The sequence below is a fragment of the Callospermophilus lateralis genome, chromosome 14 (assembly GCF_048772815.1).
Source record: "Callospermophilus lateralis isolate mCalLat2 chromosome 14, mCalLat2.hap1, whole genome shotgun sequence".
In the NCBI taxonomy this organism is placed as follows: Eukaryota; Metazoa; Chordata; class Mammalia; order Rodentia; family Sciuridae; genus Callospermophilus; species Callospermophilus lateralis.
The window spans coordinates 93,151,717-93,158,727 of NC_135318.1; positions in this window are offsets into that span (position 1 = coordinate 93,151,717).

Genomic DNA, 7,011 nt, shown 5'->3' on the forward strand with positions numbered 1-7,011 from the left:
CCTTGTCCCTGTTGGCTCCACTGAATCCTCATCCTCCAAGTAGAGGTCCTCCTCTCCTCTCTGTCTTTCTCTCTCTCCCTGTCTGCCAGCCTCATTCTCTCTCTCCCAGTCTATGCCTGTTTGGCAAGGGCTGAGGAGCTCTCCACTGCCACACACTAGAGCTTTATGGACAGCCTCAGTGCACAACCAAAGAGAAAGCTGTGAAACCCGGAGAAAAGGCCTAGGATTCCTCCTCTGAGTTATTTTCCTCAAGTATGGCCACCGTGAGGACAGGCTGACCAGAACAGATACCACATTAGAGCCATGCTTCTGCGTTGGTGGAGACCGCCTCCATGTGGACCAGGCTTCCGAGAATGGAGGCCACTCTCCAAATGCTGCCCTACTGAGAACAATGGTTCCAAAGACCAGCAAAGGGACTGCTTCCCTCCAACATGGTGTATGGTCCAGTGGTGCCATGACCCCGAGTGGGGGAATACAACAGCCCGCTTCTCCTTCCTCTGCACACCTGTTTCCTGTCGCCCTCCTCTAATCTAGAGCCTGTTCTCCATCCCTTCTGGGTTGATGAGGGGATCTCTGCTATGAATTTCGTAGGCTACCAAGGTCCCAGACTGACTTCCTCTTCCATAGACTCTACTGACCTAACAGTAGGTTAAGATGGGAGAAAACTGATCCTAGAACTCATAGGGATGGTGGTCTTCAGTGTACATAGGCTGGGATCATGGCTGCTGTGGATGTTGGACTCACAAAAACCAACCAACCAACCAAAAAGCGCTGGCATTATTAACAGATGAGCTTTGTGGCCGATGTGCTCAGGAAGCCCTCATCTGACTTCAGTTAGGGGTCATAACCTGGCTATTGTGATCACCTCTGGGCAGGTGGACTCAGATACAGACAACCAGGGAATTTGTCCAAACAGATGATTCAGCCTGTCTCCCAGCCTGTTCTCTCTTCCCAATTTCATCCTGTTACTGCTTGCTAGAATCCTGGCCATGCTCTGCCCAGGCAGTCATTTTCTGGTCACACAGAAGGCTTTCAATATTGCTGATTCAGTCCACAAAAGTGCCAGTTCCATCTTTAGCCCATGCATTCCCATGTTCCTCTAAACCACTCCTATCAGAGAGCCGTGGGGCCCTACATTCTCTGGAAAGAGGCTTTCCTCCTTGCTACTCCTGATGTCAGCATTGGATGCCTGTTCATGACCAGGGGAGGACACCTGGTAGGGAGTCACATTAGAGTCACACCTAGAGACTTTACACCAGCTCGAATTCAGTATTCTTTGTGCACGAGAGCCCACACACACTTTTGTGTGTACAAGAGTCAGAGACTACTCTTTGGTGCTATGAGTTGACCTGAGTCCACTTCCTGACCATCTGACTGTCCCACTTACTCCAATGATTAGAGATGATTTGGCCCAGCTCATAATCCTCCGGCTTCTCCTGAGTAAGCAAGTGTAGCTCGAGGGCCCTGCGGATGACGACAGGAGCCCTATCGTGGCAGGTCGCCTGGAGCAGCATGGGAGACAGGCCTTCAGGAAATGGGCCTTGAAGTGACTACTCAAGGACAGTGGACATGGGCATTCTGGTGGTACCTCCACTCTAAATACAAGGGCACCATCCATGACCCTACCACCTGAGGCTGGCCTCCTCCTCATCGCCTGCGCTCTTCCCATAGGCTACTAGCCCAATCCTTGTACATAGGATTTCCTGGACCTGCCATTGCTCTTTGTGGAGCCGCACTCCACTCGAAGTGAAAGGACCCCACTCCCTGTATATAGATGCAATCTCATCTCACAAGTTGGGAGGAATGGGACAGTGGCCTCCAAGATCCCAGGTCTGCCTGAGGATGCAGGTGGCATTTGGGGTGGCCCAGACACAAAACCTAGAGGGCTTTGGTCTGGATTGCCAGGGCCAAAACAGACCCAGGAACATGACCACACACAGGAGTGCTGAAAGACAGCCATGAGAGCTCCTGGCCTCCAGAGGCTCAGTGCTGGCTGGGGTGTAGGAGGACACCTGATCTGGCAAGGGTGGTCATTGGAAAAGGCTCCTGTCCTGCAGGTTACCTGGACATTTCATGTGTTTACTCCATATCCTTATCGATTCTGCAGAGAGACCCTCTCAGCTCCTTGTTGAAAAAACATGCAGAACTTCATACTGCTGTCCTCCTCCATGGACGCCAGCATCCCATCCTGTTTTAATCGGCCACCAATACCTGCCCCTGCCCTTCTGGACTGCACACTGCCACCCGACACACAGACACCCTCAGTCATGGTGGTGGACATGCTGCTGCTCTCCCTCATCTCAGGTCAAGTCCTTCACACTGACCTCTGCCTCCTTTATTCCTATCTCTCCTCCTGACCAACCAGAAGGTCCAATTCAAGAGGGCTCATGAGTAGTTCATGGTATTGGATTAGTATTTGTTTCCTGCCCAGGGGTAAGCACCAGGGGACACCCCTGCTCCCAGGCTTACCAGGACAGTCTTGGACGTCTTTGGGCTTTGTGTCTCTAAGTGGACGCGAATTAATCAGGTATCTCCCACCTGCTTGTGGGAAAGCCGCCTGGAGGACTTGCAGGTTGATTCTGAGAATGTGGGGGAAGCAACATCAGCAAACCCAGAAACAGAAAGCTAGCCCAGCCTGTCAGTTGGCTCTATGGGCTTCCAGCACATATGTCCAGGTGATGAGGCTTCTTATTTCCAAGGTGGATGTGGAATGGCAGCACAAGTACAGCTTGAATAAGGTAGGTGTTTTCCTCCTTTCCCTTGCTTGTTTCCTCTTGATGGTGGGATGTTTTCTCGGGATGAAATGATACTTTATTCCGGGATTAATGGACAGATACATGACTGCACGGTCAGGGACCTTTACTTCTGCAGAGAGGTGGAGGCGATTGGTAGGTGACACTCATGGATTATACCACAGACACCCCCAACCCCTGAGAGTCTCTGCCAGGGCAGGCCAGCACCAGATTTGAGAGCCCTCCAATCCAGCTACAGTGCCACCAAAGACTCCCTCAATGATTCTTCCATGAACGAAGATGATGCACAGGATCTAAACCAAAGGAGCACCTGACAATGGAAACAGCACCTGGGGCCCCAGAACTTCTCAGTGCAGGTTGGACCTGCCATAGAGACACTGCTAGGCTTTGCATCAGGATTGGCCCCAAAGGATCCTGTGCTTAGGCCTTTCTCCCCAGGGCAGCCATGCTCACACATGGGCATTCAGGGAAGTGTTGGATGGTAGGTGAATTCATCCCCTTGCCCTGGATGAATCCTCTCATGGATGAATACGCAGAGGGGAGGTGGTATCCATCAGAGGTGTGTTGGGCATGAATATGGAGGACTTCAGCAGGGTGGTGCCCTGAGAACTCTATAGGTTCACTCTCCTCCCCATTGTTTCTCATCATGAGCTGTCTGCTTGGTACTTTTATTCTGGTTCTTGTTCTACTTCTGGATCTTCTTTCTGTCCTGCATCATCTTTTAGTTCTTTCTGGGTCTTTTTCTTGTTCTTACATGATAACTTCTTGTTCCTCTTCTGTGTATCTCCCTCCACCCTTCCTTCTGTTTTGCCTCCTTCTTTTTCTTCTTCTTCCTCCTGCTCTTCATCTTTGATCCTCTCCCCACTCAGGAGTGTCCTCTTTCTCCTCCTCCTCCTTCTCCTTCTTTCTCTGGCCATGGTGGGGCGTCCTCTGAAGAGTTCAAATCTATCACACTCTTCTGCCCAGATGCAGCCTCTCTTCAGAACCCCAAGATGAAATCAGTTCTCAATCAATGGCCAGGAGTGAAACCAAGACTTGACAAGTAACTTCCTTTCTTTGTCATTGTCACAGTCAGGAAAGACTTCCTAACAGACACCGCATTCTGGAGAGGCTTCTACCCATGGTAGTCAGCACCTCATCTGGACCAGGATTGCTAAAATAGATTCCACCTCCAAAAAGCTTCCCCAATGAAAACAAGGTTTCCAAGATCTAGGAGAGGGCCAGCATCACTGCCACCCTCCTGCCATAAGGCATAGATGCCATCACACCTAGTGGGTTCCCGGCCCCCGGTAGTCCTCCCTTTTGACGTCTGTTAAACACAAACCTCCCCTGGTCTGGAGCCTGCTCTCAACTGATGCTTGAGTTGAAAGTGTCTGTTTCTGAAATCACCTTCATAGACTCTCAGTTTTGTAATTCCTTATTGACTGGCTTATTTTTTTTAATTTTTTAATTTTTTTACCAGAGATTGAACCCAGAGTCCCTGCACTGAGACACATTTCTAGGCCTTTTTACTTTGATTCAGGCTCCCCCGAACCAGGCCCTGGCCTCTGGAAGCTCAGTGTGGGCCTGGTTGTAATGAGGTACTTGACTCAGCACTGGCAGGCACTAAGTTTCCGAGGCTCTTTTGAACTTCTGGTCCTCCTGCACAGCCTCCCAAGCACTGAGATTCCTATCCACTGTTACCTTGCCCAACTCCTTGGACTATCTGGACCTCAGTCTTCCTCACGTGTAAAACAGAGCTAAGCGAACCGACTTGGTGTGTGAAAATGGGAAAACTGACGATAAATGCCCTAAAGATAGTGGGTTCTATTGTGGACAGGCTGGGAGGGTGGAGGCTAGGAGTGTCTGGCTCACAAGAAAGGAAGAGCACTGGCAGTGTGGACAGCTCAGCATTGTGGCCTATGATCTTCAGATGCCCTTCTTTGATGCTGGCAGAAATAATAACCTGGCCATTCTGATATCTTTGGGAGATGGACACCCAGGCACAGAGGACTTGGAATTGCTCCAAAAACAACCCAAACACGCTATCCCCTGGCCTTGACTTTCTCTTCACTGAGTCCTCTTCCCAATTGCTGCAATCTTGACATTCCTGTGACTAGGCGGGACTTCTCATGTCCTGCCCATGGATTTTAACATGTGCTGCGTCAGTCCACATCAGTGCTGATCCCATCTGAAGGCATCCTTATCAGTGAGCTATAAACCAACTGCTGATTGATTGAGCCCTTCTTCTTTGCCCCTCATGGATATTAGCTTTGCAATGCCTGCCCAGGTTCAGCGCAGGACACATTTAGGGAGGTCTAGCAGCCCCCTGGGGCCTCTTTGAGAACCTGCAGATTTGACTCGAGCATCACTGCAGTTGGTTTCCTGCACCAGGCGCACCACACTGGCTGTTTTGGGGGCCAAGGCCCACTTTCTCTTGGCTGTGAGTTATCTTGAGCCCACTGTGCATCATTTCTCCCAATTATCTGATTGTCACACTTATTCTCATGCTGAGAGACCATTTTGAGCAGCTCAAAGTCTTCTGGATTCTTGTTCTTGAGAAAATAGTGGTCAAGGCCCTGTGGATGATGCCCGTAATCTTCTCCTGGCAGGTCACCTGGATCAGGATGAGAGAAATTTCATCAGAGAACTGATTTTGGAGGAGCTACACAAAGGACAGCAGTCGAGGACATTCAGGAGAAACCTCAGCTGTATATACAAGGGCACAATCTTGTTATCCTGCTACCTGAGTGTGGCCTCCATATACCCCCTGGGTTTTTGCAATGTGCTACTAGAACAATCCTGGTACAAATGTCTGCCTGTACCTGCCATCCCCCCTCCCCCTGGGGAGCCACATTCCACTCAGGTCAAAGGACCAAACTGCCTATGCACAGACACACTCTCAACTCACTGAGATGAGAGCAATGGGCCAGGGACCTGAGTGCCAAGTGTGCACTGGGATGCAGGCTGCCTTTCTGGGTGGAAGAGGCCGATACACTGAAAATTTTGGTCCTGACTGCCACTACACAAAACAGACTCAGATACAAGAGTGTGCACTTGAGTGCTTCATGACAGCCTGGAGAGACCCTGGCCTCTGGAAGCTCGGTGCGGGTCTGGTTGTAATGATGTACTTGACTCAGCACTGGCAGGCACTGGACATGTCTCCTCTGCAGCTGGACACCTGCAGCATTAGGGTGTCTACTGCACATTCGTAGAAATACTGCCAAGAACCCCTTTAGCTCCCTATTCACATACATGCAAAGGCTGACATTCCGAAGCTTTGGCATGACCCCCCAGGTGATCCTGACCCCAAATTCCCACACCTAGTCATGCTAAGGAGGTTTCCTTTTCTGTCACCAGCAACACATCTTCTTCTACACATGTGACAAGTCACTGCCACCTCCTCTGCTCCAACCTCACTCATTGAGAATACCAAGTTCTAGGCACTGCAGCCTGCACCCTGGACATTTCTCTGACTTCATCTGCCCACAGCACTTCTGGCCTGCAAAACCCACAATACACAGGCCCACTCACCGCTGGAGCTGGGCATGCTGATGCTCTCCCTCCTCAGGTCAAGCCCTTAAGATGGACCTCTCTCTTCTTTATTTCCCACCACAGCCCCGGGGTTGACTGTGTCTCCTGCCTTCCACTGTGTGGACACCCAGAAGGCAGCCCTGCTGTCGGGCTTACCAGGATGCGCTTTGTCTCCCTCCTGCTCTGTCCCTCTAGGAGGACGTGAACAAAGCGGCTATCTTCCACCTGCTTACTGGAGTGAAGCAGTGAGGAGCTGCTACTGGTGATTTTTCTCTTGCAGCACTCATTGCTTTGGGTGGCCTGGGGCAATGGTCTGGCTGCTGCAGAAGAGGTGCTGATCAAGGCTGGTGGGATCCTGGATGTATTCTTAGGAGACTCCAAGAACTGCAGGGTATGACAACATCAGCAAAGCCCAGCAACTAAACCCCACCCCAGCCTGTCAGTTGGCTCTGTGGGTGTTCTACAACATCCGTCCAGAAGCTGAGGTGCTTGTCACCTTGGAGGAGGTGGAGTGGCACTAGGAAGAAGGTGGGTGTTTACCTCCTTTTGCTTAACCTTGAACCACTTGCTGGCGGGTCTTTCCCTGAGGATAAAATGGTAGTTCACTCTGCCATTCATAGCATAATACACATTTCCATCAACAGGGATCCTCAGCTCTGGAGAGGGAGGGGCACAGGTGTGGTAAATGATACTCAAAGAGTACACAACAGAAAATCCCCCCCATAACTGAGAGTTTCTGCCAGGT